Source organism: Sminthopsis crassicaudata, chromosome 1, assembly GCF_048593235.1.
Source record: "Sminthopsis crassicaudata isolate SCR6 chromosome 1, ASM4859323v1, whole genome shotgun sequence".
NCBI classification, from domain to species: domain Eukaryota; kingdom Metazoa; phylum Chordata; class Mammalia; order Dasyuromorphia; family Dasyuridae; genus Sminthopsis; species Sminthopsis crassicaudata.
Window position 1 is genome coordinate 433,881,670 of NC_133617.1, and position 24,425 is coordinate 433,906,094.

Consider the following 24,425-nt stretch of genomic DNA (forward strand, 5'->3'; position numbering starts at 1 on the left):
TAAGGGAATTTTGTTTTAACTTATTTAAAGTTTCCTTTTTGTTTTAGGAAGAAAAGACAATTCTTAAAATTCATATAGAACACATTTTTAAATTGACAACTTTAGTTTATGAGATCTAATTAAATGTTCTAGATAAACTGAATTGCCATTTGGTTATTTTCTAGTTCACACAAACCATTTCTCTTTTGTAAGCCAGAAGAATTAAATGCCAATTTGTACTGACAGGGCCCTCAGAAGTCTGACTTAATAACTCAAAACAGACTGTTGCCAGAGTTTTTAAAGTAGCAGAGAATTGTTGTTCTGTTTTCCTAAAGTTCCCAAACTCTTAAAAGTTCTGTTAACACTGTCAGTGCAAACAGATTAAATTTGATATATCCCTTTTGTGGGTTTTTATTAGGATTGCTCTTAATATCATATCTCAAATAATACATTTTACTGAACTGAGTATACTTTCTTTCTCTCTCTCACCTTTTTGTCCATGTATCCCTGCTATAGTTAGGGAAAGAGGGAAAGGAGAAGAAAGAGAGACTCTCTTTGTTTTATGTACTATCTTTCTAATCCTGGGGAAGCCTTAATTTAGTTTAATTTGCTTAATTTAGTTAATTTGCTTCCAAATTTCTTTTTTAAACATATTTTTATTAAAGCTTTATATTTACTAAACATATGCATAGGTAAATTTTCAACACTGACTCTTGTAAAACTTTGTGATCCAAATTTTTTCCTTCTTTTCCAATATATGTTAAATATGTTAAACTGTGTGTTAAATACAATATATCTATTCATATTTATATAGTTATCTTGCTGAACAAGAAAAATCAGATCAAGTAGAAAAAAATCAGAAAGAAAACAAAATGCAAGCAAACATCAACAGAAAGAGTGAAAATGCTATGTTGTGGTCCATACTCAGTTCCCACAGTTCTTTCTCTGGGTGTAGATGGCTCTCTTCTCCAAATTTCTTTACACACACACACACACACACACACACACACACACACACACACACACACACACACATCTCATCTATCTCAAGAGTGACATTATATGTTGGTCACATCTAAAAGACCCATGTAAAATTATCAAATATGAAGCAATTATATCTAATAAAGCAGTTAACATTCATATAGCATGATTTATGCTGAGCATTTTCACAATCATGTGATTTTCACAACAACAATTTCTCTTTGCAAATCATAAAACTGGGCAGAGATAAAATAATTTACCATATATTACACAGCTAATACATTTCTGTAACTGAAACAGAGGATGATGGGTTTACCAAATGCAGAGGCTGACTGACTTTCTCACCTCATACTTCCATGTTGAGTGCTGCCAGGGGCACCTGGATTCTTCCCAAGCATTTGCTGCACAGAATCTGTTGAAGGTTGGGGTGACTGGTACCAGGATCTTCCTTTGATAATAGTTTCAGATGTCAGGGCTCAGGACATGCTGACTATGGAGCCTGATCCCCACTCTATTCCTACTTCCCCAAGCTGGATTGGGGAGGTATTTGGGCAAGGTTGTGTGAGGTCCCCACAGCTATTGCTGCTTTCCCCATTTCTCCAGGTGGAGCAGTATTTGAGTTTCCATACATTTCTTCAGCATTCTCTTTTTTTTAGTCTCATCTAAGATGAGAGAGGTTAGCAAACAGGGACTTGGGTTATATTGATCTAGTTAGCAATTCCCACAAAAGAAAGGCACTAAGGACTCTAGGGACTGGAGCATGCTGAGTGATCAAGATTGTGGAGAGGGTTCCTTAATACTTTCTAGAGTGCTTTCCCAAAGGATCAGACGGGGACTTTGGACAAGATAGGAGTCAAAGAAGTTTAGCAAAAAGTTACTTTTTTTTTCTTTTTCTTTTCTTTCAGAATGGGATAAATTCCTGGAATTATTCCCAATGTTTCAGGAATTTTTCTTGCAATCTTAGATTAATTGCCAAACTCCTTAATCATTGCTCTCAAAACCTTGAGAATTTGCTAAAATGTCATTTTAGCAGCACTACAATTTTAATTAGCTAACTTTATTTCTGTGGCTCCCAGCTTAGCCAGAGCTGGGGTCCATAAGAAAAAATCAGGTTTTTCCCCCTTTTAAGGTGGGAGTCAAGGATGTTAAGAAATCTTTCCCAGCATTCTAATTACAGCATAGAAATTTTTTCTTGCTACCTAAATTTTAAATCTTTCTAGGTAACAACATCCAGCTCACAGAACAAACATAACAAGACATTCTACATAGAGACACAGACACAGACACAAATGACATGGAAGAGGACTGTTTGATCTTTGCTAAAAGCCATAAAATTTCTAAAAAGGTGGCAAAGGTTAATTCTTTGCTAAAAGTCATCCTACAACACATTGCCTTTTCCTTTGGCATCCCAGAGAGAATGAAAAAGTGACAAAGGCTGGGCATCCCCAGTCAAGGAAAATCTGCTGAGCATACAGCTCAAGACAACCCAGATAAGCCTTCTCCAAGTTGCTTGAAGTATACCAGCTATAGGATCGAGGGAGGAAAAAATGGGGGGACCTAGCTTGACAAGGAGGGGATGAAGCCAGGGGAAGCCAGACTCTCCCCGCATGAGCCAGCAAATGTTGAGGTTCACAAGAAGACCCCAAAAAGTTGGGGTTATCTCAAAAGAATTTGCAGGCTTGAACTCATCTCCAAGTCAAGGTTAAGTTTATTGTAATTGTAATTCCAATTGAAATGGGCTAAGTTTCAAAACAATTTAGCAAAGAATCAGGAGCAAGAAGGCAAATTTATAGGAAAAGACAAAAATCTGGTTCTTCCTGTCACTGGTGTGCTAAGTTTATGGCCCAGAGGTAGAACTGAGGAGTATGGTATGCACCTCACCATTTGTCTCAGAACCTCTGTTATCAGGGAACAACAGATTGTTATCTGTCAGTCAGCAAAGTTTCTAGGACTATACTACAGTAATCCTAAAGACAGGAGACTTTAGGATCACTGACAAACAGATTGTTAAAACAACAGCACTCCTAATGTCTTGGGGCCTCAGAATTACTAGTATATTTCTTCTAGAACCTGAACCCTTATCAGCGTCTTGATATAATAGAGAATCAGTTTCTGGTGAGAAAGCTGGATTTTAAGTCTTACATTTATTTTATACATATCTCAGTATGACATTGGATAAATTATTGAAACAATACTGTAGAGTAGTTGCTGATCTTCATTGGTACAGGGGCTTTCCTTATCAGGAGTTCCATTCACCAGTAACAAGCACAGGCTATGCCTCTCCCCAAAAATTAAAAACCAAAATCAAACGCACAGGTCTATAGCTTGCAGACTCTTTTCTCTTCCCCTTTTGGAAAAAAAAATAGAATTTGATTTTTGATTATTGGATAATCTTTGAAAATAGTAATAGCTGACCTTCATATAATACTTACTATCTGTCAGGCACTGTGCTGAGTGCTTTACAAATATTATCTCAGTAGATCTTCCCTGAAGGGAAGGTGCTGTTATTATCCTCATTTTACAGATGGTGAAACTGAAGCAAATAGAAGTTAAGGGACTTGACCAAGATCATATAACTAGTGATTTGAACTTTTTTTTTTTTTAATTAATTTGACCTCAGTCTTCCTTATTCTAGGTCCAGCACTTAATCCATTATGCCATCTAGCTGGTCACTGATAGCTGAAAACTGCCTGTTCTTAAAAAAAATTAATTGTATTTTTAAAATGAACAAACTGTTTTCTTTCCCTTCCCTAACCTGTTAGGATTACTAGGTGAGAACACAGGTTGTCTGGACAGTGACAAGGTGAGAATTCAGGTTGTCTGGACAGTGACAAGGTGAGAACTCAGGTTGACTTGACAGTTCTCTGGCTCAGACCTTTGGTTTGGGCCTTTAAAGGGAGTTTACACCTTAGGAATTCTAGGAGGAGCAAGCTCATTGGTTGAAGTGGTTCTTCCCAGAAGCCCTTGTATGATCCCACGCCCATTCTCTGGGAGGATAAAAAGAGGCAACATTGAGCTTGGAGAGCAGTCTGGACTGGGGAAGGACAAGAGCTGGAGGAGATTCAGAGCCAGGATTCAGGAAGAAGAAGAGGCTGGCTGGAGGGTCCAGAAGCCTCCCAAGAAACTTGCTCATAGGGGAAAAGATTATACAGAAAAGAAACCTCCTCCCAGAAAAGGATTACAACTGAGAGATGATCAGAACACTACACTAACCCTCTTGAAAAAAGAAAATAGAAGAAAAGCCTCATAAAAAATATGCAGCCAAGCAAAACAACTTTCATCTTTGGCTATGGCTAAAAATATATGTCTCAATTTGTACCCTGGAGGCCATCATCTCTGTCAGGATGTGGGTAGCATGTTTCATCATGTGTCCTCTGCCTGTTCTTTCAGTACATTAGGAAGTAGTTCATGGTGACTTGAGCTAATCAAGGGAAGCAATGTTCTCCCTTTTTCTCATAATCTCTTTGATTTGGGGGCTTTAACTCCTATTGACTGTATTTTATTTTTTTCTATCCAAAGGATTGAATTCTGTTTTCTTGTCAGAAAAAAAAAAACAAAACCAGAAAGTAAATGAGTTGAACAACTCTGCTTTCACTCATCATCCATTATCATTATCTCATACACTTCAATCAGCAGTCATATATTTTCTTTTATCCTCTGTTTTCTCACAACCTAGATAAAAAGCTATTTTTTCTTGTTTTTAGCTCATCTTGCTGGTCCTAACTCATTTTACCTTTATCCCTATTATTACAAGATGGTTCATGCTTTTGTTTTCCTCTTTCATTACTTGCCTTTGTTTTCTTAAAGTATCTTTTTCAAATTGAAATAGGCCAAATAATTTTTTTGTGCATCCATATGGATATCTTTAAGCCACTCTCCTTTCCCCTAATTATCTGAATTTTTTGTTTTTTGTGCATTCATAATTTTATTTTTGATAGACAGTGCATGAATGTTTTTTGGGGAGGGGATCATCCTTCATTTCTCTCTCTACTCTGATTCTAATTCTTTGGATGTTATCACCATGTCTTAGTTGCCTTCTCACCCTAGAACTTTCCTAATCATTGGAGCCTTCTTTTTATCTGGGAACATCACTCTGCTCCTCTAACCTTTTTTTCCCCATTGGTGAGTTCATCCTAGGGCCTCAGTTTTGGAGAAGAGGCCAGGCTTGTAAGCTTCTTGAGGACAGGGACCATCTCATTTTTTGCTTGTATTTATATTTCTAGTGCTTGGCACGATTGCCTAATACATAGTAAAAGTTTTAAATGTTTTTAGATATTTTTCAATTGTATCTGATTCTTTGTGGCCCCTTTTTTGTTTGTCTTGGCAAAGAAATTGAAGTGGTTTGCTGTTTCCTTCTCTAATTCATTTTACAGATGAGGAAACTGAGGCAAACAGGATCAAATGATTTGCCAAGAGTCACTAGTAAATGAAGCTCAATTTGAATAGTCTTCTTGACTTTATGCCCAGTCTCTATCCACAAAGCCATCTGGCTGCCTAGGCACAAAGTAAGTACTTAATGAGTGTTCACTGCCTGCCTTTCTATAAAATGTTTTGAAATATGCTCTCCTAAAATCCAGAGTGCATGTACTTTCATGATCCTCTTTTCTTTTTTCTTTTTTGTCTACCCTCTCTCCTCCCTGTTCCCTCATTGGAGGGAGGGGAAAAGGAAATCCTTGTAATAAATATTGCAATACTTTAAATGGTCTTTGTCACAAGCACTATATCTTTGTTCAAGGTCTTCTTGTTTCTTTCTTTTAAGATTTTTGTGGAAATCCAAATTCTGTTTTCAAACATCATTCTAAATTTTTTTTTTTTTTTTACTATTTTTATAGTATTTTATTTTTTCCCTGGTTACATGTCACGAAAGTTTTTAACATTCACTTTTATAAGATTTTGACTTCCAAACTTTTCTTCTTCCTTCCCTTTCCTTCTCTCTTCTGAAGATGGTAGATAGTTTGATATAACTGATACATGTGCATACATAAATATGGAAAATCTATTTCCATATTAGTCACAGTTGTGAAAAAAGAAACAGATAAAAAGAAAAAAAATCCTAAGAAAAAATAAAGTAAATGAAAAAATATGCTTTGATCTGCATTCAGAGTCCATAAGTTTTTAATCTGGTTATGGATAGCATTTTCCTTCTTTAGTCCTTTATACTATTCTTGGATCATTGTGTTGCTGAGAAGAGCTGAGTTGATTATTATTGATCATTGTATAGTAGTGCTGATACTGTGTACAATGTTGCTCTGGTTCTGCTCATTTCATTTTTCATCAGTTTGTATATGACTTTCCAGGTGTTAATGAAATCTGCCTGTTCATCATTTCTTATTGTACTGTATTGCATTGTATACTAATTCCCCAAATCATGGTTATCCTTCAGTTTCCAACATTTTGTCCTCACAAAAAGGGTTGTACATATTTTTATACATGTAGGTTTTTTCCCCTTCTTAATGATATTTTGGGGATAATAGTAATATTGCTGGGTCAGAAAGTATTCACAGCCCTTTGGGGATAGTTCCAAATTGATCTCTCAGAAAGATTAGATAAGTTCATACCTCCATCAATTCATTAGTACTTCAATTTTCCCATATCTTCTTCAACATTTACCACTTTCCTTTTCTGTCATAGTGGCCAATCTGATAGGTGTAAAGTAGTATCTCAGAGGTGTTTTAATTTGCATTTCTCTAATCAAAAGTAACATAGAGCACTACTTTATATGCCTACATAGCTTTGATTTTTTCATCTGAAAACTACTTCTTCATATCCTTTTACCATTTATCAATTGGGAGATGGCTGGTATTCTTATAAATTTGTCTGTGCATTTGAGAAATGAGACCTCTATCTCAGATTCCTGCTGTAAAGATTATTTCCCAGTTTTCTGCTTTCCTTTTAGTCTTGGTTGCATTGGCTTTGTTTGTAGAAAATCTTTATAACTTTATATAATCAAAATAATAATAATACTTTCTATCTTTTGTTTGGTCATGAATTATTCTCTTTCCCATAGATCTAACATGTAGACTATTCTTTATTTTTCTAATTTGTTTGTGGTGTCACCTTTTATGTTTAAATCATACAACCATTTTGAGTTTATCTTCTATACAGTGTGAGATGTTTGTCTGTACCTAATTTGTGTCCTATTGTTTTTCAGTTTTCCTAGCAGTTTTTGTGAAATAGTGAGTTCTAACTCTCAAAGTGGGATTTTTGGGTTTACCAAACATTAGATTACCATGGTCATTGACTACTGGGTCTTGGGTATCAAATCTATTCCACTCATCTACCATTCTATTTCTTAGCTGGTACCAGATAGTTTTGATGATTTCTGCTTTGTAATATACTTTGAAATCTGGTATTGTTAGGCTACCTTCATTTATATGTTTTTTTTTCCCATTAATTTCCATGATATTCTTGTCCTTTTGTTCTTCCAGATGAATTTTGTTGTTATTTTTTCTAGCTCTCTATAAGATAGTTTTTTTTTTCCTTTTTGGTAGTTTGTTATAGTACTGAATAAATAAATTTGTTTTGGCAGAATTGTCATTTTTATTATATTAGCTCAGCCTACCTATGAGCAACTGATATTTTCCCAAATGTTAGATCTGATTTTATTTGTGTGAAAATTGTTTTTGTCTTTGTATTTATTTAATTACTGGGTTTGTCTTGGCAGGTTAGACTCCTACGTATTTTATATTATTCACAATTATTTTAAATAAAATTTCTCTTTTTAATCTCTTGCTGCTAGGCTTTGTTGGTCAAATAAAGAAATGCTAATGATTTGTGAATTTATCTTATATACTGCAACTTTGCTAATGTTAATTATTTCAAGTAATTCTAGGTTTCTTTAAGTATACTATCATATCATTTGAAAATAGTGATAATCAAACACCAATTTTTTAACCAGTTAATTTCCCTTTAACAGTTTTTTATGTGAAAAGGAACATTTGAAGAACTTTACCATAGACAGAAAATTGGTTTTTCCACTCTACAGAGGACAACTTTAATAGTGCCGGCAAACACCTTAGGTAAGCATATGTCTCTGTATTATTTTACGACTCACTTGATTTACATATTCCTCGATTCATTAAACAAAATTATCTCCCTAGTTCCATCTGTCATAGAATCTTGTTTAATTAGGAAAGATTAATACATAAGATAATTGGCACAAATCTTTAGATCTGAAGAAGCATATCCTCAAATCGATTTAAAAATGCATACATAATATTTGAGACAAGTAGCTCTATGATCTTAGCATATCATTTCACCTTTGTACCCTCAACTTCTCCATCTTTCAAATGAAGAACTTGGATTAGATGATCCCAGAGGAAAAAGTTAGCTGTCAACTTTAAGATGTGAATGATCTGTTCTTAAGTTCTAAGTACTGATTAAGGGGGTTTCTTTTTCATTTAGACAAAGGAAGCAAAGTTTTTGAGTTTTGCTTGTCAATGAATTGAGAGATATCTACTCCAATTATGTAAAGATTGGAAGAGGAGAAAATTTGTTCCAATGGTCATGAAGATGGTTAAACCAGGTGCTGCGGAGATCTTAGGGCTTTGTCAGACATCAAAAATACCATGGTCATACACTGAATTGCAGTCATTAGCAGTCATCTTGAATTTTGCTTTGTCACTGGACTTTGATGACTTTGGAAGAGTGAAACTTATGACTTTGTTCCACTTTGCCTCACTTTACTCCAATTCATTCAGGAGTCAAAATATCATTCTATGAGGTCATTGGTCTTCTTTGAATGAAGGACAAACAATAAGGTGAGAGACAAATTTTACTATCCCTTAATGAGACATCTTTGAGAGAAATAATTTGAGAATAAAATAAGGTTTTTTTCTGTTTCTTTTTTTGAAATTTTTTATTTTCCCAAATGATCATTGGTTTTAAAAAAAAACTAGCATGGTGTAATTGATAGGGGCACTAGGAATCTGGAAGACTGAAATTCAAATCCTGCCCCAGATATTGGCCGTATGTCTCTAGGCAAGACATTTAACCTCTCTATGTCTTGTTTTTTTTTCAAATGCACAACAAGGTGTTTAAACTTGATAGCTAGTAAAGTCTCTTCCATCTCTAGGGAAATTGGAACCCTGTATTAAAAATGTCAATTGGGTTAAATTTAAAGAGGTGAAAAGGGATTGTCATTAATTCAATATACATTGTAAACTTCTGAATATGATAAAAGAGGATATGAAAACCAGAATGGAAAGAGAAGAGAGACTCTAGTAGACTTGCTGGCTCAGGAAAGAGTTGTGAAAAGTTATGAAAAGATAAATGGTACTCATTGGAAAAGTAAGGGCAAATAATCAAGATCAGCTACTACACTGATGGTAAAATATGTAACTTGAAAAGGCTACAAGCCAAGACTAATGTGGAGGGAGAGTTGGTGCATGATTTTTTGTTCACAAATAACTGCATACTAGATGCAGCCTCTGAAGGTGAGATGCAACAAAATGTGGATCAATTCTCTGCTGCTTGTACTCATTTTGGCCTAAAAATTAACTAAGAAAACACAATTGTTTCACCAACCACACCATCCACATGCAAAAGCATCAGTTTCAGCAAAAGGAAAAATTTTCAGTGCTTTGAATAAGTTTATTTACCTTGACAGTAAACTTTCCTAGGACATACAACTAGATAATGAGGTTGATGCATGCATTGTCAGAACTAGTTCAGTGTTTTGGGAGGGTCTGGAGGAAAGTGTGTGAAAGAAAAAGGTATTGAACTCCTTACCAAACTGATGGTCTACAGAGCTGTTGTACTAACCTCATTGCTTTATGTCTGCGAAATCTGGACACCATGCCATGCCATGTCAAGAGATTGAATCATGTTCATTTTCATTGTCTTAAAAAGATCATCTGACAAGATGAGATCTTGGACACTGAAGTTCTTTCTCAAGCTGAACTGCCAAGCATTCAATCTCTATTGCAGAGAGTACAATTCCTATGGGCTGGCCATGTTATTCAAATACTAAAAGCAAATTTGCCTAAAAGACTATTTTATGGAGAACTCATGCAAGATCACTCATGCAAGGTGATCACATGGAGGTTATAAGAAATATATGAGTACACTTTCATGGTCTTCCTGAAAAACCTTGTAATCAATTGTGACACATAAGAGATACTGATACAAGACTGTGCAGCATGGCATCCCCTCATCAAAGAAGGTGCGTGCTCTATGAACAAAGCAGAATTGAAGAGATGTAAAAATTTGGAGACATCTCCACTCCAAATATTCATATAGATGTTTGTGCTCAACTTGTGGTAGAATCTTTTGAAATTATGCTGGTCTGGTTAGCCATAGTTGGACACACTGTATCTTTATCCCAACATGTGATATCATTTTGGTCCTCTTCAAGAACAAAGGAAACCAACCAACCAACCAATCCACCAAGGAAAAATAGGAAAAAAGAAGGAAGGTGATAGAAATGAAAATTAAAATTTTGAAAGTTAGGAACAATTTAGGAAGAGGATTTATATCAGAGGATTGGGAGAAGCTATAGAAAATCATGCTTTATAAGATGGAAATTGGTTGGCAACTAGCCACATTGATAAAGGAGGTGACTATATGGCTAATAGCCTCAAATTGAGAGAATACCTGAAATCCTAATGTTGTTCATTCAGGTACCAAATATGATGAGGAGAGGAGGGAAGAGGTTCCCTTTATGACTAGGAAGGAACAATGAAATTAACAAGCATTTATTAATCTCTTATTATGTGGTAAGAACTGTGTTAAAGACTGGGAATACAAAGAAAGAAGGACTAGCTAGAAAAACAAGACTCCTGAGAGAGGTTAAGATGATTTGGTTAGCCCATATTTTTAAGGACTTGCCTCATTTTGTTATGATCCCACACAAAGTTTTAGTGTAGTTAAGAAAGCAGAAGTGGATGTTTTTCTGGAATTACTTTGCTTTTTCCATAATACATTGAAAGTTGGCAATTTGATGTCTAGTTCTTTTGGCTCTGAAAACCAGCGTGTTCTGGTAATTTTTGATTCGTATATTGCTGGTCTCATTTGTAAAATCTTAAACATCATCTTGCTGATGTGTGAGGTGAGCAAAATTGTTCGGTAATTTGAACATTCCTTGGCATTACCCTTGTTTAAGACTGGGATATATAAAATGACCTTTTCTAATCCAATGGCAACTATTGAATTTTCCAAATTTCCTAGCATATTGAGTTTAGCACTTTAATAACATCATCTTTTAGATTTTTAATTAGCTCAGCTGGAATTCCATCATCTCTACCAGCCTTAGTGTTAGTAATGCTTCCAAAGGCCCATTTGATTTCATTCTTCACGATGTCTGACTGTAGATCAGCAATCATTTTATCCTACTTATTGATGTTACGATCTTTCTTAGTTTTTGTGCATTCTTGGGCTGTCGCTTCTTAATCTCTTTTGCTAAATCCCTATCATTTCTTTCTTTTATCATGTCCATTTTTACATGAAACCTTCCCTTGATAAATCTAATTTTCTTGAAGAGATCTCTTATCTTTCCTTTCTATTATTGTTAATAATATTTATTTATTTATACTGCTCATTTAAGAAAACTTTATTTCTCTTTGTTATTCTCTGGAATTCTGCATTCAATTGGATATATCGTTTCATTTTCCTTTTCTTCTTTCCTTAGCTACATTTGAAGACAGCTTTTTTTGCTTGCTTGCTCTTATTTTTCCTTTGGAATGTTTTTTGTTGGTCTCCTCTACACTGTTGCAAATCTCTACCCTCTAGTTTTTCAGGCACTCTATCAAAACTAATTTCTTAAATCTCTTTATCGCCTCTACTTTATATTCATAATGGATGTTGTTTGGATCATACCTATAGGGTCTGATGATTTTCCCTGTTTTCTAATTTAAATCTAAATTTGCATTAAGAAGCTCATGATCTAATCTACAATCAACTCCAAATCTTGCATATAATGTACAAAATGGTGTACACCTGTGATCTATTGATTCAAGTCATATTATCAATGAGGGACAAAGTTTAGTAGTTCATATGAGAAACATGGAAGTATAACAACAGTCTGCTTGATAGTCTGCATTTAGGATCAGAAAGGTTCAACTTTAGTCCTAGTGATTGTGTGACTCTAAAAGAGGTACTCAACCTATTTGCCCCTTGTTATTCAACTGTTTTTCAGTCATGTCTGATTCTTTGTGACTTGCTCAGGGATATGCAGCAAGACCACATTTGAAACTAGATTTGAACTCAGGAAAATGAATTTTCTTGACCCTAGATGGGGTGCTCTATCCACTGTAGCTGCCTTCCTTGCCTATAGGCAATTGTATGAGTAGTTTACTCATCTAGGAGTGTATTATCAATGAAATCACAGCTCAAATTCCCACTTCCTATTGTTATCTATATACAACTGCAGGGAGAAGAGGAGAAATTTAGGAAAAGCAAGATTAGTCAAAAGTGAGAAGTTGTGGTGAGTTTAACTGTTTAGAGGAACCACCTGCTAGTGACTACTGAGGATTTAATTCTGACCAGCTGAACAGATCCCTTCATGTGAGAGGATAATGATACAAAGAGACTGAGAGGCAGTTGCATTCTTTGACCTCTCTCCTCTTCCTTCTTGCCTCTGATTTATTTCATTCCCAATTCACAAGCAACATCTGAGTCTGTAAAGGCTGATTTGCAATTCCTTCAAGTGTGTTATGATTCACAGCTGTGGAAGCTTTAGGAGAATCAACCTGCCCCTTCACACTTAGGCATGGTCCTTAACATTTAACTATAGTATAAAACCAAGGTAAATACCACTTAGCAGACTGGAAAAACCCAAACTGTAGCATAGGAACTAAAACAGATTATGATAGTTGTTCATTGTTTAGACAAGATGTCTCTTGACTTGATTGATGTCTTCATATAAGCATCATAACCCACATGCCTTAGAAAATTATAGGAAAATTATAGCAGTCCTAGATCCTTAAAGTATAAAATTAGATGGATGGTTTAACTGATTTGGGTAAACAGTAGTTTAGAAGTAACATTGGTCTTGAAGTCCAAGGTATGAGTTTGAGTTTTGGCTCTGATTTGAAATATATGTTCTTGGGTAAGCTAAGCTTTCTGAGCCTCAGTTTACTCATGTGTAAAATGGAGACAATATTTGTATCACTTATTTCAAAGGGCTTTTTTCAAGCATTTATTAGCTGTAACATGCTGTATAAACCTATGATTTCATTGCTATAATATATTTTGTGCTCCTAAATTTACTCACATTGTAGAAAATTTTAGCTGTGACATTTGGACAGTTGATATGTACAGACCTGCAAGGGACATGACAGTAGAAAGAGAGTTAGGGAAGATCAGGGATAGGCTGGAATGAAGGAGCATAGTGTCTAGTAGGAAAAGCCTGCATTTTGTCTTTGGATGGTTAGGGTGGTTAAGGGTGAAACAGCTGAGAGCCATCTAGCTGATGAAGCATAGTGTCATAAACCTGTTCATGGCAGGAGAGTCCTCCTGAACTCTTGGTCTCATTAGGGGGCAAGTCAATAAATGACATGCAAATAATTTAACAGTTGGACAACTGGCCTTCCAGAGTGAGCTGCTATCATTTCTACCACTGTTTAGTTCAGTAATTAATCCCTGTAGAACTGGAATACCTAGGTGGTGGGAGGAATAAATACAACAGTATTTAGGGAATAATTGCAAGTATTTGAACTTTACACTATGAAACTCTGATCCTAGTAAATGTGGGATGTCTTATTCATTTTAGGCATGCTTTCTTGACTGTGCATCCATGTGAAAATTTCAAAAAAGAGAACTTGTGAAGTTGCTGGGATGGGGAGAGTAGTGTATGTGATGGATTTTCAGTCTCCTTTTTGTAAGCTTGAGTTACTTTCTTTGAAATGTAATTTAGGTTCCAATTAAACCAAAGCCATCTGCATGCTCTCTAGGAGCACTGTCTGTCCACAACAAGCACAGGGAACTTTTCCCCTTGTGAATTAGAGAAACCCTATACTTATAGAAAGATGAATTGTGAAGATCCTGGATTGGATTTCTATAGTTACCCTAATACTGGGTTTGGGCTCCTCTCCTCAGCCCTTTACTCCCTGAACTCTGATATGTATCCTCTAGGTCTCAGTTTTTGGCTTCCATCCCAATCCTGGTGATAGATCCATTGCTTCCTGGCACATTTTCTTCACTTCTCCTTCTGCACACCCAGCAGCCTTCTGTTGGCAGTAAATGTGCCTGGAACAGAGCAGGTTTCCCTGCCAGTGGGGAATTTAATCATTTAATTTTTCCTTTTGGTCCCTTTATGGTCTGTCCATTCTCCATGCAAAGAGACCATGCAATGAGCAGATAATGACTTGACATTTTCCTGTCTGGCTTAATAGACTATATAAACCTCCTGTATCTTTGGTACTCTCACTTCTATCTTTTCTTTCTGTAAAAGATAGGAATTTTATTTGAGTAATTTAGTTCCTTACTTTGGATCTTTTGATTAAACTTCCTTTTAAATTTTTTTCTTTCACTTTCCAGAATTATCTTCTCCTAAGAAGCAGTATGAGGAAATTGGAAAAATATGGAATAAGTTGTGGTATATGAATATGATGGAGTTATGATACTATAAGTAATGAGGAAATAGATTGATTTAAAGAGACGTGGAAAGACATGAACAATTACAGAGTGAAGAATATAGAACCTGAAGAACAATTTGTATCATAACAATGTTACAAAAACAAACAAAACTTTTTTAGTAATAGAAAAGGAAATGAGCAGAATTAAGAATACCCCTGATTCAGTAACAACAATACTATAAATTAAAATAACTTTGAAAACTGTAAGAATTGTGTCCAGTCCAATGGTGACCAAGGATGAAGTTTATTATCTCCTGATAGATGACACATACATATACACACATACATATATTCCAAGAGAAGGCCTCTGGCTATATAAATGCAGGCATACAAACATACACACACGTTTGTATGTGTGTGTGTGTGTGCGTGTTTGTGTGTGTGTGTATTTGAATAGACAATTAAGGAACTAGTTTTGGTTGACTGTACATATTTGTTATGAGAAATTTGTTTTTTATTTTGTCATTTTTCCCAATAAAGTGGGAATTGGAAAGGGAATAAGATAAATGTTTGTTGCTTAAATTTTTTAAAAATAAAAATAAGGTGGTGGAAAATATGCTACAGATATGGAATGTTTCATGATGTTTCAGATGAGGTCACTATATTGTTAAATTTGCAAAATGTTATATTTTGTTACAGGTTTGGGGGTGATTTGTAAATATTTATATAATACTGTGAAAATAAAACACATCAACAAAACTTAAAAAAAGAGACAAAGAACATTGGCTTGGGAGTCAGGAAACACAAATTTTGTTCTTGGCTTTGCTACTAATAAACTGTGTGACCTCACAACTTCTCTGATCCTCAGTTTCCTCAGTAGTAAAATGAAAGAGTTGGACTAAATGACCTGGAAAGGTTCTTTCAGCTATAACATGCTATGGTTTTTTTTAATAACTCAGTAGGATTAGAATACAGTGCCTGATTTAGTTTATTTCTTCTTAATTCTCTCTGGGCTTTTCATAGTTTAATCTGTTTGTGTTGTTGTCCAAATGGATTTTGGACTTGACTGTGAAAGGGTTCTAGAAAGCTTATCTAGTCTCATCTGAATCTTTAAAGGCATCCTCTTTGCAACATTACCAACCAACAGACTTTGTTGGAAAACCTTTGATGAGACCAACTCTAAGGGAATCCATTCAACTCTTAGGTTGCTCTAATTGTTAGGATGTTTCTCCTCTCCCTCCAACCTCCCCACATAATGAGATAAAATCTGCCTTCCTGAAACTTCTAATAGCTCCTTTTAATTCTCCTTTGCAGTTATAAAAACATACTTACTACCTTTATAAATGTTTTAAACCTCAATTTCTTCATCTGTAAAATGAAGGAGAGATCAGGTTTAATGATCCTTAAATCCAAATCTTTTTCTACCTGATGACCTCAGGGGTTCTCAAACTACAGCCCTGGGCCAGATGCAGCTGGCTGAGGACGTTTATGCGCCCGCCGGGTTATGGGAAATGGGCTGAGGGGCAAAGACGGAGTGTGAGCTTTTGTTTTTACTATAGTCCGGCCCTCCAACAGTCTGAGGGACAGTGAACTGGCCCCCTATTTAAAAAGTTTGAGGACCACTGTATATATACTTGGAGACAGTTATCATCTCTCCCTTAAGTCTTTTCTTCTCCAGGATAAATAGGCCTGGTTCTTTTGATTAGTCATTATATGACATCATCTTAAGGCCCTTTGCCATCCACTTTGGAATCCTCAACTTGTTAGTGTTCTTTCAAAAATATAGTCCTTTGAGATGAACACAATATTCCAGAGATTATTAGGTCAGGATGGAGTAGAATGAGAGATCATGTCTCCTCTGCAAAAAGGACATTGAGTTTCTATTAATAAAGACTGGACTTTGGGAACCTAAGGACTATGCTATATTGATTGATTAGTGAATGAGTGCAAATTTCTATAGATCAATCTAGTAGTTAATATTACTGATAGCCATATTAGCCATCATATAGCCAACTTAGTTGGATGAAGTTCTTCCACATGCTACCATTATTTGTTTGTTGTTCAGTTGCTTCAGTAAGGTCTGACTCTTTTGTTACTCCATTTGGGTTTTTCTTGGCAAAAATACTGGAGTGGTTTGCCATTTTCTTCTCTGCCATTTTCTTCTCCAACTCATTTATAGAAAAGGAAAATGAGGCAAACAGATTTAAATGACTTGCCTAGAGTCACATAGCAATAAATGTCTGAGGCTAAATTTGAACTCAGGAAGATGAGTCATTGACTCCACACCTGGCTAGCTAGCATACTGACAACATTATTATAATAGATAAGATTGTGAAAATATTCACAGGAGAGGAAATGTTGGTCTAACCCCATATGAAATCACCTATGTCATTTGCCAAATGTCTTCTTTAAAAACAAATTCTAAAAGGGTATCCTAAACATTTTCTTTTATACTTTATCCCTTAGGTATTCCATTTATGGATTTTGCCATATGGCTATCTGGGAGATAGTTTTCTTTTTCTAAGCTATAATCTTCTGCACAAACCACATGTGTTTAGCAAACTCACAGAGCAAACCTGAGCACGAAAGGGGAAAGAGCACACATTCTAGAATGGATTGTATGTATATGGAGACCTATAGACTTAGTCATTGAGTGAAGGCTGATAAATGGGTAGAATCTAAGTAACCAAGCAGAGAAAGGTGCTGTCCACGTTTCTACTGCAATGCAGTGATTCACTCAAATGTGCTAAGTGCTAAAAAGACAAAAAAAAGGTTAATATACAGTCCCTACCCCCAAGGAGCATTCTATTGGTGAATATGGCATGTAAAAAATTCTACATATAAGATACATACAGTGTAAGTGGAAAGTAATTTTAGAGGAAAGAGGAATGGAGAATGGAAGGAACAGGAAAGGCCAATTGTAGAACATCTGGTCCCAACTTTAAAATATGAAGTTTTTTCCCTTTAACATTAAAAAAATTTAAGACTGATAACCATAAATTAAAAACAAATATTCTAGTAGAGAAATATTGGACAAATGGTATATTAACTACTTAGCAATGAGTAAAATGGGACAGAAAAAATTGTGTAGTTTTTAGCTTCTTTTTTATTTTGATATAGCTATAGTCAATGTCTACATATTTCTGGTTCTGCTAAATCTCTTTATATCATTTCATACAGGTATTTCCACATTTTCTTGTATTCTCCATATTGTTTTTAAGATGTCATAATACTCACCTACTTCCCAATTGTTAGACATAGAATTGATAAGGTTTAGATTTAGGGAACCAAAATGAGATTAGGGTTTCTGGTGGTCAGGGAGTTAAATAAGATCTAGTGGCTGGTTTGAGGTTCAGGGAACCAAATGGAGAGGTTTGGCTCCCCTGCAACTCCTTCAGATTTGGTGCAAAGGTAAGGAGTTTTGGGGACTCTCTTCTGGTGGCGCAGAGGTTTTCTGTAAAAGAATTTACAGACCCGAAAACCTAGATTAATAAAAGAGGTTTATTATGGGGATTGGAAGTAAGGTTAGACATCCTGACAGAGAGGCATAAAGTCTAGTTAGGAAATAGGTGAGGATAGAGAGAGGATGGCACTAGAAAGAGTATTCCAGTGGACAGAGGCTCCTTGGGATACCATGATATAACAGGGCTGCATGTTTGGAACCCCTGCAAAGAGAAGGTTTTAATTAAGCTCTTTTATAATGGGAGCTTTAGCTGAAGGGAACTTGTAGGTGGAGTCCCAAGTTGGCTCTTCACTGGGTTTCAGCTTAAGCTGGAATTTGAATTGAATTCAATGAGTTTCAGGACTGTTTGTCCCTTGGGGCAGGGTCCCTCACTGAGGTAAAGTTGGAGGAGATTTTCTCCTTTAATAATTTTTAGAGTTTTGGGATCCCCTCTTCAGAATGTATTTTTAATTCTTTGCTATTGAAAATAAGAAGTGAGTAATATTTTTGTATAGAGCCCTTTCTGCCTTTGAGGAACTTCTTTTAATGCAAAACAAATGTTTATTGAATCTGCATATGAAAGTCCAGATAGTATAAAAGTTTTAAGTCTTTTGGGATTTGCTGTAATTAAACTGTTAATATCTATTGATTGAGAGAATAGATAATGAAGTTTTCAGTAATTTTTTTGTTTAAAAAATCTTTTGTATTGAAAAATCATTTACATTTTCAGATATCTTTGTTTCCTCTGCCCTACCCAAGAAACCTTCCTTTATAACAAAAAATTAAAAAGAAAAAAAGAAAAACAATTCAGCAAATCTGAACAACATACCAATGCATATATTTACACATGCATATATGCAATACATGCATGCATGTATTGCATACAGTATATGCAATAGTTTATCCCTATAGTTCCCCTCCTCTATGATGAAAAAAGGAAAATTCATATTTTTAACTCTATTCTGAGACAAATTTTGGTCAATAAACAAATGTGATATTTCATTGTTATTTCAACTTAAATTGTTTAGTGCATATTATTTTCCTGATTCTGCTTATTTATTTGACTTTGCATCAATTCATACAAACCTCCCCATGTTTCTCAGAATTCTTCAAATCCCTAAAATTTAAGTGTTTATTTCATTACATTCATTATTCACAGTTTAACCATTGTCCACTATATAGTTACTTACATTGTTTCCAGCTCTTTGTTCCCCCTTAAAGTGCTGCAATGAAAAATTTTGTAAATATGGGACCTTTCTTAGTACTGTTTTAAAAATGAATAGGCACTATATTAATCAAAATAGCACCCATGTATGTTTGAAAACTAGCAATGCAATAGACATTATTTATTCAGTCTATAAAAAGAATGTTGTTTATTTTTCTATAATGAATCATATTCTGTGTGTTGTAGGAACTAAATATATATTAAAATGACAGTCCTTGGTGCACACATGGATGCAAGGTTGCTTTTCAAGGACACTGAGTTTCTCCTTGACTTCTTCCTTCCTAACTTTCAGCCCCAGGACAATCCTCTTTTAATTGTTACTAGTGGCTTTCCCCTACCTTTCCCCTTCCTCTGCCTTTCTCCAGTATTCTAAAATCTGGTTATAAAAGATGCAAAGTTGTATTTTTCTAATATCACTGGACATTGGATAGCATAAGGATCAGAAAAACATCAATCTCTGTAATGATCACTTTTTAAAATTTTGAGTTTTAAGTTTACTTCTTATCTTGGGGAATGTTGAACAGGGATTATATTCACAGAGACTGAATAATGGAGAGAAAGTCAAATGTGGTACAGTGGAATACAGCCTGGGATTTGGGAGGTTTTGGCCTGTCAATAATTTGCTCTGAGTAAGCCACTTCATCTCTCTTTGCTTTTTTAAAGGACAAGATAAAGAGCTGAATGAGACACTCTTTAAGATCTTTATCTTCTTGAGCATTTTGAGATCTACTGTCTGTTAGCTGTGGTTTACTTTGGCAAGAGTATATGGGATGAACAAGATGTTTAAGAATTGGTTCGAGTCAAGTAAAATCTTCTAAAACTCACTGAGCCTCACCCATGGCTCTGAGATAATTGTTGTTCAGTTGTTTCAGTCATGTCAGACTCTTCATGATCCCATTTCGGAGTTACTTCTCACTCTTGTTTTATAGATGAGGAAACTGAGGCAAACAACATTATGCAACTTTCTCAGGGTCGTAGAGCTAGAGAGTGCCTGAGCCTGGATTTGAATTCAGGTCTTTTTGATTCCAGGCCTGGCACATTATTCATTGTGTCACCTAACTGTCTTGGTAGCTTTGAGAAACTGTTGTCTAAATAGGATTGAAAGAAAGAAAGGTAGAATTGACTAACTGCTTAGGTTAAAAAATATATTACTACCTCAAAGTAACCCACATTTTAAGAACCCTTAGTGAGAAAGGGATTGTTGGCACAATGGAAGTTAAGGGTTTGTGTATCCCCTACACTGTACATGGCCTACAAGGAGAGATTGTGTGCAGAGATGTGCTGGTAGATGTTTAACAAGCAGGTCTTTGAAAATAGCAGGATACTCTTTGATTCTTATATGTACTATTAACATTTTTTCCATTCCTTTCTTAAGACTAGGCAATCAGCAAAACAATAAATTGAGCCCTAATTTGTAGTCTTTTTTCTTTTCTGATTTCTGAGGTATAAATACATTGAAAATTTGATAATTGGGTTTTCAGAGTTAATTTGAGCTGGTTCCAGCATACTCCTGATTTTAGAGTGAGGTTAAAAATAACGCATATTAATGATACATTGTGGATATTGTATAGTAGAAAGATTACTTAACTTGGAGGCTTACCCCTACCTTGACTGAATCCTTTTTTGGTGAAATGGACAAGAGTAGTATTATATAGTCAGGCATGGTATCTTTGGAGGGAATGTACTGATAACATCACATTTCCATTTGAATATTAGCTCCCTCACAGGCTGTTGTCAAGAAAGCATTTTTGTAAACCATTAAAATGTTATAGAAATATGAATTATTCTAATGAATGTTTATTCATTTTGGAACAGGAATCATTTTTCTGGAATAGGACTAAGGGCAAGAATGTGTGGCAGACTTTTTTGTGAATTAGAGATGGGATTATAATTTATAGAATGAAGTTATAGATTCAATTTTATAAATGTACATAGATTAAGAATTGGAAAGAAATTTAGAAGTCAGAGTTCAATCTCTTCATTTTACAGGTAGGGAAACTGAATCTTAAGAAACTTAGTGTCGTGCAAAAATGTTTGTGGCAGCCCTTTTTGAAGTGGCAAGAAACTGGAAACTGCATGTTCTTCAATTGGAGAATGGCTGAATAAATTATGGTCTATGAATGTTCTATAAGAAATGACCAGCAGAGCAGGCTTGGAGAGACTTACAACAACTGATGCTGAGTGAAATGAGCAGAACCAGGAGATCATTATACATTGAAATAATAAGATTATATAAGGATCAATTCTGATGGACATGGCTCTTTTCAACAGGCCAGTTCCAATAGACTTGTGATGGAGAGAGCCATCTATATGGGAACTGAAGATGGATCACAATATAGCATTTTCACATTTTTTTGGTTGTGGTTTTCTTGAATTCTATTTTCTTTCTCATTTTAAAAAATTCTTTGATCTGATTTTTCTTATGCAGCAAGATGATCATATAAATATGTATGCCTATATTAGATTTAACATATATTTTGCCATGTTTAACATATATTGGATTACTTGCCATCTAGGGGAAGGGGTGAAAATGGGAACACAAGGTTTTTCAAGGGTCAATGTTGAAAAATTATGCATGCATATATTTTGAAAATAAAAAACTTCCATTATAAAAAGAAACTTAGTGACTTGTGTTCAAAGTTTTTCTGTAATTTAAATGTCTGAGATGGGATTTAAACCAAAGCATTTCCAATTCCAAGGTCAGCATCCCAAGGCCCACACCACACTAATTCTGTGGAATGTTTGGCTGTGATAGGAACTTTGCCCATGTTTTCTCACTCAAAGAAAGAGGTTTCAGAGCCTCACTTTGATTTTTATCTTAAAGGTAGCTTAAAGTTGTGATAGATAGGTAGTGTTTGAACCCATTATTAAACAGTTGGATTAAGAAGTGCTTTCTGTCTCTCTCTCTGTCTGTCTCTGTCTATTATTTGAGAGAGTAAGAGAGAGAAAGTCAGAGAGACAGAGGAGAGAAATGTGAGAGAGGGGAAAGAGAGAGAGAGAGAGAGAGAGAGAGAGAGAGAGAGAAGAGAGAGAGAGAGAGAGAGAGAGAGAGAGAGAGAGAGAGAGAAAGAGAGAGAGAGAGAGAGAGAGAGAGAGAGAGAGAGAGAGAGAGAGAGAGAGAGAGAGAGAGAGAGAGAGAGAGAGAGAGAGAGAGAGAGAGAGAGAGAGAGAGAGAGAGAGAGAGAGAGAGAGAGAGAAGTGCAGTGTAAATGAAGAGGGAGAAATATAACAAGGGCATGTCTCTAGACCCCAGTATCCTTCTCTGTAAAATCAAGAGGTTGAACTAAATGATTTTTTAAAAGTACATGTGCAGTCATGCTAAATATATTTCCAAATTTGTCCTGTTATCAAAGAAAAATCTAAACAAAAGGAAAAAAAACAAGAAAGAAAAAAAAAACAAATTTAAAAAAGTGAAAATAATACTCTTTGATCTGCCTTCAGTTCCTTTAGTTATTTCCCTGGATGTGGACAGGCCTTTTCATCATACATCACTTGGAACTGGTCTTTGGCCATTGAATTTTTGAGAAAAACTAAATCTATCATAGTTGATCATTGTTGCTGTTATTGTATATACTATTCTCCTAGACTTGCTTACTTCACTTAGCATCAGTTCATGTAACTTTTTCCAGGTTTTTCATAATTTCTTTTAGAGCAAAAGTATTTCATTACATTCATACATTGCCACTTGTTCAGCCATTCCACAATTGATGAGTATCCCTTCAGTTTCCAATTCTTTGACATAACAATAGGAGCTGCTATAAATATTTTTGAACATGATTCCTTTTCCATTTTTTAATAACCTTTCTGGGATATAAATTCAGTAGTGGTTTTGGTAGATTTAAGGGTATGCCCAATTTAATTGCCCTTTAGGCATAGTACCAAAGTGCTTCCCATAATGGTTGGATCAGTTCACAACTCTACCAACAATGCATTATGGACTAAATGATTTAAAACTTCTCTTTTAAAACTGCCACCTTCTATGAATCTGTTAGATAATGGAAAGCTTTCCTTTACTGGGCATTAGGCAGCTCCTAAAATAGTCAATCATCTGAGAGCAATGCTTCATTTTCTGTAGAAACACAGTGCCAGAAGCTCAGACCTGTAAATAATGGCATAAAAATCTCTAGGAATATTCAGAATAAAAAAGATACATAGCATGTCAGATTTTGTTTTTTAAAACACCCTTGGGATCATGCTGCAATGTCTGAAATACAAAGGATGGTAAAGTTCAAACCAAACCTATGGAAAATAAACTTTTTATAAGTAGCATCTAAAAACAGAGAAGGAATTTCTACAATGTGGGATTTTTCTACTCAGATGTTTTGTGATTTTAGAGAAAAGTTCGGATTGGCTCCTATAAATGATGCTCGCACACAATAGTCAAAAGTGAAAGTAAAATTTAATCATACAATGCAAGGAATAGATTGCTTACAGTAATAGTTCATACAACATAAAACACGGAAGATTACTAATATAATAAGTAATAGTAGAGAAAGATAAAGAAAACATTATCAATTCGGGAGAGCACCGACTCTGGAAATCTCGGCTGGGGAATCCCTAGTCTAGCAGCCTTTGAGTCCCGAATGGGAAAATTCCCAGGCAGATCATCATCTCCATGGATGGGATTCCAAGGAAGCTTAGGGCTTGCTAGGTTATATAGGAGTTTAGGCAAAGAAGGCATGCAGCCAACTTATTAAGTAATTAGTTTAGCACAGCAACTTTGCACATGTGGCAAGTGTGTGACTGAGGAATAAGATCATGAGTCTGAGGAATAAGATCATGAGTCGATTCTGTCAGTTATTTCTGAGTTGGAACAGGAAACAGACTGTCTTTGGAGCATATTTTAGCAAGATTATGCAAGAAGCGGGTAGCCATGTCCCCTCAAGCATACACAGTTCCAAAAGGGGCTATTTCCTAAAATTACTATACAGATCTGTCAGCTTGATCCAAGTCATAAAGTTCACAGAGAGGTCAAGTTCTCATGAGGCTTATACTTTAATCCTCATATTTTGGAGTGATCTTACTTTATATAAAGAAATCTCAATTCTTTATTCATCAGATCTCTCTCTTTGTTCTTCCTGGCTCAATTCCAGCTATGCTCACCTAACTATATAGCAAGAATTGGTGTGTCCTCTTAGGGGACAGTAGTCTGGTCTCAGGAAATGAGCACACAAGTAAACTAAGCGGATCTGGAATTTCTCTTTCCTTATCAATGACAACCAAACTGATTAGAGCAAAAATCTTGAGGCTGGATAAGTATGGATGGATAAAAACTTTAATTAAA

At 35.3% G+C, this 24,425-nt stretch overlaps 1 long non-coding RNA gene across 2 annotated transcripts in view; it reads left to right on the forward strand.

The window, feature by feature from the left end:
- LOC141550198 (uncharacterized) overlaps positions 1–24,425 on the forward strand; it is a 235,030-nt gene that overhangs the window by 68,258 nt on the left and 142,347 nt on the right. For both annotated transcript variants that reach the window (XR_012484540.1, XR_012484539.1), the window contains exon 2: positions 7,877–7,979. This is a non-coding gene — a long non-coding RNA (uncharacterized LOC141550198). The remainder of the gene's footprint in view (positions 1–7,876; positions 7,980–24,425) is intronic.